Source organism: Rattus rattus, chromosome 5 (assembly GCF_011064425.1).
Source record: "Rattus rattus isolate New Zealand chromosome 5, Rrattus_CSIRO_v1, whole genome shotgun sequence".
Taxonomy (NCBI): Eukaryota; Metazoa; Chordata; class Mammalia; order Rodentia; family Muridae; genus Rattus; species Rattus rattus.
The window spans coordinates 154,364,379-154,372,761 of NC_046158.1; the positions used below are offsets into that span (position 1 = coordinate 154,364,379).

Consider the following 8,383-nt stretch of genomic DNA (forward strand, 5'->3'; position numbering starts at 1 on the left):
TCAGCCTCCCGAGTAGAAAAGATCAGAACACACCGCTCATCCAGCTTCCTGCCTCTCTCTTATAAGAATGTTTACAATTGCATCGGGCCCATTACTGGGGGAACCCAGCACAGCCTCACCATCCGAGGGTCCTTAATCACATCTCTAACTTCTCTTTAAGCCCATGAGATATTCATGAATCCCAGAGGCTAAGATGAAGACATCTCAGGGGACGGGACATGAGTCAGTCCACCAAAATCTGCTAATCTTAATCCAAATCGTATGACGTTGGCCAAGCCACTCAAAGCCCCAAAGCATCTAGATCTCTGTGCTGGTTAGGGTTAACTGGCAAATTCACAGGCTCTAGAATCACCAGGGAACTGGATCTCTGGGTGTGTCTATAGGACATTGCCTCAATTGTGGGCCATTGAAGTGTGAAGACTTTAGCTGGAACATTCCCTGGTTGGGATCCTGGACTGTGGGGAAACGGAGCTAAGGTAGCAGCCTGTGTTCATTTCTCTCACTCTGCTTTCTGACTGGAATGCAATACGACCAGATACTTTAGTGCTTGCCTTCCATGAAGGCCTCCCCTGAATTGTGAGCCTGAATAAATTCTTCTTTCTGCCTCTTCCTCTTCCTCCTCCTCTTTGTCCTTCTCTCTCTGTCTCTCTCTGTGTCTCTCTCTGTCTCTGTCTCTGTCTCTCTCTGTGTCTCTGTCTCTGTCTGTCTGTCTGTCTGTCTGTCTCTCTCTCTCTCTGTGTGTGTGTGTGTGTGTGTGTGTGTGTGTGTGTGTGTGTGTGTTTGAGACAGGAGCCCTAGCTATCCCGGAACTCACGATATAGACCTGGCTGAACCTGAACTCAAAGTGACCCACTTGTCTTTTTCTCTCAAATTCTGGGATTAGAGGTGTGAGCCACCACACCTGGCCACCAACCCTTCCTTTCTTAAGTGGCTTTATCAGAAATAGAAAACTAACATAGTCTTCTTTAGCCAAAAAAAAAAGCTGATTAAATGGGCTCATAGGACAAAAATAATAAACTTTCCTCAAGCTGAATATATAGTAGGTAGCTTCTCTAGCAAAGCTTTAGCCCTGCTGGCCTAGGTGTTGAGATTAAACCTCTCTAACCCATATGAACCCCTTACCGGCGGCCCTGGGAGCCCAGCCTGCAATTCTAAATGCTGACAGCAGGGGGAGATGAGCTCGGTGGGGATGGTCAGCCTTCCTCACTCCGAGTGAAAGTTTAGAGATGGCAGAAGGGTGTCAGATAAGCAAGACAGGACAGAGTTCTCTCATGTTGAGCAGCTGTAGACAATGAGGCACTAGGCTCATATCATATGAGTTATGCCTTACACCCATATATATGTATATATACAGAATATGTACCCACATATGTATATATTCATATATATGTTTATATATAATAATATGTGTGCATATACATATATGTGTATATGTGCATATATATGTATATATGTGTGTACGTATATACATATATACATATATACATACACACACACACACACACACACACACACACATATATATATATATATATATATATATATATATATATATATATATACCCTTATAATGCTTATACTGAAAGCAATGGCAAAAATGGTCTTCACAGAACAGGACATTCCAGTTCAGAAAGAATCCAAGATGAAAGGGTCAAGTTCAAATGTCAGCGTAGTCCTAAATTCTACTTCGTTCTAGAGAAGTCCCTTTGGTTTCAGAGTTTGAACAACGACAGGCTCCGATCGAGGAAGGACCAGAAGCTGTCCATGGTTACAATGAAATAGCTGAGCAGAGACTTGAATTTCTGTAGTCTCTCCTGTCTTGGACTTAGAAGTAACCGACCTGGAACATCACACTAAAAGGACCCATTTCCATGTGCACAAAGGAGGGTTTGTGAGCCTCGTGCAACGGCCCCTGGGGAGCCCCGAGGAGTGAGAGAGAGAGAGATCTGGTCCGCTGGGACTCGGAATGTCTGCTAGCTATGGTCACCCTACTCCAGAGCCGGAAGGTCACCAGAGGTCAGCGTACCCTGCATCCTGGCTTGGAAGGATGCAAACAGCTGCTCTCTGAGCTTCCTTGCTGGCGTTCCACACTGGCTCAGAGCGCCTGAGACGTTTCCAGCTGACTCTACTTCAACTGTCTGTACTGGAGATTGCGGCATGACTCAAGGGGCTATTTTAAAACGGAATGTATAAGTATGTAAATGCAGCTCATAGGAATCTATACCCCTGTTTTGTTTTGTTTTGTTTTGTTTTGTTTTTTTCTTTTTTTCGGAGCTGGGGACCGAACCCAGGGCCTTGCGCTTGCTAGGCAAGCGCTCTACAACTGAGCTAAATCCCCAACCCCTATACTCCTGTTTTTGAGACAGGGCTTTTCTCTGTAGCCCTGGGTGGCTTGTAATTCACTGTGTAGAGCATAATGGCTTAAAACTTGCGACAATTCTGCCTCTGCCTCCCAAATTCCCGGATTAGAGATATGAGCTAACCCCCACCCCCAGGTTCTATGAGGGTGCTCCCTCACCCACTCACCCACTCACCCACTCACCCACTCCCCTCCCACCTCCCCTCCCTGACTTCCCCTACTCTGGTACATAGAGCCTTGACAGGACCAAGGACCTTTCCTCCCATTGATGCCCAACAAGGCCATCCTCTGCTACGTATGCAGCTAGAGCCATAGGTCCATCCCTGTGTACTCTTGGGATGGTAGTTTAGTTCCTGGGAGCTCTGGTGGGTCAGGTTGGTTGATATTGTTGTTCTTCCTATGGCGTTGCAAACCCCTTCAGCTCCTTCAGTCCTTTCTCTAACTCCTCCAGTGGGGACCTTGTTCTCAGTTCAACTGTTGGCTGTGAGCATCCACCTCTGTGAGGTGGACGTGTGGCACTCACTAAATGTGAGTCCCCTGTGACTCACCAGAAACACTTAGCTCTATGATTGTGGCAATATTACCAGCATGGTTAGAAATACTTGGTGCGCCCTCTCTGTCCTCTCTACCCTGGGAGCCGCTCTCCTGCCTCGGCCCCTCACCCCTGAAAATGTATGCCTGCTCCATATTCCTCTCTACCCGCTCCCTCTCAGCTGCTGAGTCATCCGTCCGCTGTGTGCAGTGGAGTTGAAGCGAGCACAGTCACCATCAGATGAGGGCCTCAGCAGCTTGGTGATCCAGCGGCCTCTGGCCTCACTAATCCCTAGCCGCAGCTTCCGGATGCTCCACATTTCAAGGGACATCAACGCAGCTGCCAAGTTCATTGGAGCTGGGGTTGCTACAGCTGGGGTGGCTGGCTCTGGGGCAGGAATTGGGACTGGTTTGGGGGGGAGTCTCATCATTGGCTATGCCAGGAACCCTTCTCTGAAGCAACAACGCTTCTCCTACTCGATTCTAGGCTATGGCGTCTCAGAGGCGATGAGGCTCTTTTGTCTAATGGTGGTGGGTGGCCTTCCTCATCCTCCTTGCCACGTGGAGCCGCTGTCTCCACTTCCACCTCTCATAGTTCTTTCATGTTCGTCTGCCCTGTATGTTCGTTTTCCTGTGCCTCCCCAGGGAGCCCAGGGAAAGTGTTTGCCTCAGGGTTTGACAGAGAGAAGACAAATAAATACTTTATTGATAAGAGGAAAAAAAAGAAAGAAAGAAAGGAAGGAAGGAAGAAAGGAAGGAAGGAAGGAAGGAAGGAAGGAAGGAAGAAAGAAAGAAAGAAAGAAAGAAAGAAAGAAAGAAAGAAAGAAAGAAAGAAAGAAAGAAATGCTTGGTGCTGACCAGGGCTTACTGTCTGCCCGGCATGGACCTCAGATCCTCTAAGATAGTGGGCCCCACAATGCTGGTGCATTTATGCTTCCAGTTTTACAAGGCTCAAAGAAATTACCTGTGGCCACAAGGGGCTGCTAAAGTATTTTGGGTTTTCTGTTTTTGTTTTTGGTTACTTTTAAATTTACATTTATTATTCATTCATTCACTCATTCATTGTGTTTCTTTGCGATATTCGTGTATGTGATATGTGTGTTCAAGGGGCATGTGGCACACATGTAGAGGTCAAAGGTCAACTTTTTAGCAAATTGGGTTATCATTTCTCTCTCTCTCTCTCTACCTTGTGAGTCCTGAGGATCAAACTCAGGCCACCAGACTTGGCTGCAAGCTCCTCCACCAGCTGAGTGGCTAAACTGTGTCATCAACTTTGCAAATGTCTCCCCTCCCCCAGCATCTGTTAGCTGAGGTCCTGGGGAGAAGTGGGGCCCCCTTTATTAATTTGATTGTTTTGGGGGGCTGCAGATCCAACCTACGACCGTGTCCACACCACTTTATGTCTGGCATTCGGTGCTGTTTGCAGTAGTAACTTCCCTTACTGGGCACCTGCCCGAATGGGTGTCGTGAATTCTCAGGGAGGGAACCAGGCTGGAACTCTGAGAGGTAGAGGAACCTGTCCGACTTACAAAACAGGTAAATGGCTGTGAGGGGGTTGGGCGATGGAGTTGTGGGGCGGGGAGGGCTCTGTCTAATTCTTGGGATTCTAAAGAACAAAACATTCCATGCCCCTCAACAACTTCACTTGCTGGGTCTGACCCACTCTGAGGTCAATAGTTGCCCAATTAGTGGTTTGGAGCCCGGCTTGGCTGGAAAAGTGTCCAGACCTGGGCTGGGGGAAGTCAGAGGCTTGGCAAGCACAAAACAGATGTCTGACTTCAATCGGAGGGTCATGTGAAGCCTGTGACCCCCTGGCCTGGCATGCCTCAAGTGCCAGAGTCTTCTGTTTCTCTGCGTGCTACTTTCTGCTCAAGAGCCCGGGATCTAGAAGAGCAAATCCAGGTCTTTGAATGGGGCTCAGCCCGGTGGATTTCCCAGAAGAGGTCAGAGCCAGCTGCGCTTTTGTGGTCACACATTGATCTCCCTGAGTCAGCACGGCTGCTTGGAGGGACAGGATGTCCTGTCTGTTCCCAGGGGCTTTGGACCCCAGCCAGACTGAATACTTTCCAAAACATGGCCTGAAACGGTGACGGGGCAGGGATAGGAGAGACCCCACCTCTCCCCCATTAATGTCAGCCTAGGAGCTCACCTCTCCTTCCATTACTTGAGTACGTAGCCTGGACCTAGTACTGTGCTGGCACTGGGCTGGGCTCTCTGGACTCTACTAACCCCACAGAGGCCCTGTGGAACAGCCTCGGATCTTCTGAATTCCAGGTGGCAGCTGCGCAAACAGACCCAGAGGCGAGTCCATGATCTTGGCACTCAGAAGGCTGAGGCAGGAGGACCTCAAATTTAAGATCATCCTGAGCTATATACAGTGAGTTTGAGGCCAGCGTGGGGTTACACCGTGACAGCGAAATCCTGTTGAAATAAGGGAAGAGAAAGGAAAAGGAGGGAGAAGGGAAGAAAACAGAGAGGTCAAGTGATTTGTAAATGGTCACACAGAGAAGGAATTGCAGGTCCACGATGGGTGTCCTAGTGTGTCGGATCTGATGATGCTCTGTAATTTTACTGGGTCACACACACACACACAGCATCACAACAAGACCAGTGGAGAAATATCACTCCCTCCTGAAGAAACGTGAAGAGCGAGGCTCCGGAAGCCGGAAGTGAGGGTGCAAAGTTGGAGAAAGCTCCCCTGGGGTAGCCAGCAGTCATTTTTCATGGGTAAAGTTCCAAACTCCCTGCTGCTAGGATCTGGTCACGAACAACAGAAGCTCCTCCCCTTCCTACGATTCCGGAGTTTACTCACAGGTTTCCTGGGGTGGGAGGAGGGAGGGAAGGGTACAGCAGCCATCTCCTGGGAAGGACTGAAGAAGGGAGGTGCTATTTGGAAAGCTCAAGTATGGGAGCTTGACGCAGGGATGGCTAGGGCTGAGAGGAATGGGCTGCCTGGTGTTGGAGAGACCTGCAGTTGTCAAGGTCAGCCCACACTCAGGGACAGTGTGCTTGAAGGTTTCCCACATGCCAGTGTGGGCAGAGACCGCCTACAAGAAGGACTCTGCTTGGCTCCTGTGACCAAAAGATTCCTGGAGGGAGGGAGAAGGTAGACAGCAAGACACAGGGATCGGATCTGGATTCCTAAGGGGACCCTCACTATGCATACCCTGAAAGAAAACTGTATCCCCCAAGGTCAAAAGCAAGAGAGGCCTGTGTGTACAGCCATGTCTGTGTGTACAGCTAAGTCGGAAGCCTTAATGTCTGCTGGGTCCAGGGAGTTGGAAGGCAGCCAGGCTGGGGCGGCTCGTGGTACTCTTCTTACCTCCACAGCATCCCTGGCCCAGAGGAAGGGATAAGAGACATCTGTGCCTCGCTCGCTCCCCAGCAAGCATGGATGGACTGTGGAAGAGGCTTACACCTGAAGCAGGTTGGGAGTTTGTATTGGCAATTTGGCTGGGCGTTCTAACCGGAGATTATGGAGTCTCCCTAAGCAGAAGAGCTATCAGGGTGAGTCTCATCCCAGAGATGGAAAACAATTTCTCTACAGAATACATTTTTGTTTTTGTTTGTTTGTTTGTTTGTTTCTTTTTTTTTTTTTTTGGTTCTTTTTTTCGGAGCTGGGGACCGAACCCAGGGCCTTGCGCTTCCTAGGCAAGCGCTCTACCACTGAGCTAAATCCCCAACCCTTTGTTTGTTTCTTTATGGAGACAGGGTTTCTTTGTGTAGCCCTGGCTGTCCTGGAACTCCCTCTGTAGACCAGGCTGGCTTCGAACTCACAGAAATCCTCTGCCTCCTGAGCGCTAGGACCAAAGGCATATGCTACCACTGCCGAACTTCAGAATATATATTCTTTAAGAGGGATTTTTGGAGTGGACTGGGAAGAACGCCTCCATTGGCTAAGTGCTCACTATGCAGATAGGAAGACCTGAGTTTACATCTTCAGCACCTAACATAAAAGAAAACAGAGCAACGACGAAACGAAACAACAAAAAGTGAAAGTCAGAAAGACAGCTCAGCAGTTAAGAACACGCGTTGCTCTTGCAGAAGATCCAGGGTCCAGCCCCACCACCCATGTGGAGGCTCCCAACTGTCTGTAACTGCAGCTCCAGGGAGTCTGATGTCCTCTCAGGGCCTCCACGGGCACAGTGCACGTGCGGTGCACAGACACTCACGCAAGCAAAACACCGATACAATAAACAAACAAAAGCCGGGGGAGGTGGTGTGCAGCTGTAATTCTGCAGGGGAGGCAGAGGCAGGCAGGTCCCAAGGGCTTGCTGACCAGCCAATCTAGCTGAATTAGCAAGCGCCTGGCTTAGCGAGAGAAAAACGCCCATGAAGGATGATGGCAGGAGACACGATACTTTCTTCCAGTCTCTACACGCGGTATTCATGTGTGCATGCACGCATGTGCATGCACACACACATTTTCTAGAAATTAAAAAAAAAATACAGAACTGCCTTGCTAGTGTCAGAGCAAGGTGGGGTTGTTCAATGGGCTGCTCCGACTGAGTGGACACCTTCCTGTCCCTTCCCTTCTCTAGTGGGGGTCTCACTGTGTAACTCCAGGCTGGTCACCTTCAGAGTCTGTCACTGGACGCTTGCCTACTTAGAAGACTTTCCCTGTGTCCTCCTCTGCATTGTCCCCCAAGTGTACCTAGGAGGTCTACACTTGAACCTGAGGGACCTGGGTCAGAATCCCAGCTCTAATCTTGGAGCTTCGCGTCTGCCATCTAATTAATAATAACCGACAACCCAGGACTGTCTCGAGGATCAAATGGGAGCGAGTTCACATTAAACTATCAGCACTGGCCGTGATCAGCCTTCCCGGCCATGCTTGCCAACTGCTCAAGTCTCACAGCCTTTGAATCAAGTACTTTCTACCCCGGGCTCTGTTAACTACGTAGGTGATGCCCAAAGTTCACGGTAGTAGGGGAAAGGAGAAGATGATAAAATATGGTGCATTCCACAGGTCAGCAGGTCATCTGAAACAACAAGGAAAGGCGGACACGGACGTCTCCCAGTGGTTGCCAAGAGCCAACTGTAGTTAGTACCCTATGGTTTGGTTTGGCTTTGGTTTTGAGACATGGTCTCATTATGGAACCCAGACTGACCTTGAACTGTTAAACCTCCTGCCTCGGCTCCCCAAATGCCAGACTCGCAGATGTGAGCCACTGGGGGGATTATTAAGGTGAAAGCATTTTGAAGACCAGGGAATGTCACCTTGACACTATGTGGTGGCAGTGCCCGAAAAGCCAGATCACGTTTGCTTTGGCATCTGAATGCAGAGCGGGTCGAGTGCGTCCCTGCTGAGTTTTCTCTGGCACCTTCAGGGAGAGTACCAAGGCTGGGGCTGGACTTGGGACCTGTCCGGTTAGTGCAGGTCTGATTTTTTTTTTTTTTTTGTAGCCGTGCAACAGATGAAAAGCAAAGAGTTGCCCTTTGGAGTCAACATCTCGAGCTTGTGGACTGTTGTAGTCATTATGGAAATCAGTA

At 49.2% G+C, this 8,383-nt stretch overlaps 1 pseudogene; it reads left to right on the top strand.

The window, feature by feature from the left end:
* The first annotated feature begins 3,029 nt into the window (after positions 1-3,029).
* LOC116901091 overlaps positions 3,030-8,383 on the top strand; it is an 11,749-nt pseudogene continuing 6,395 nt past the window's right edge.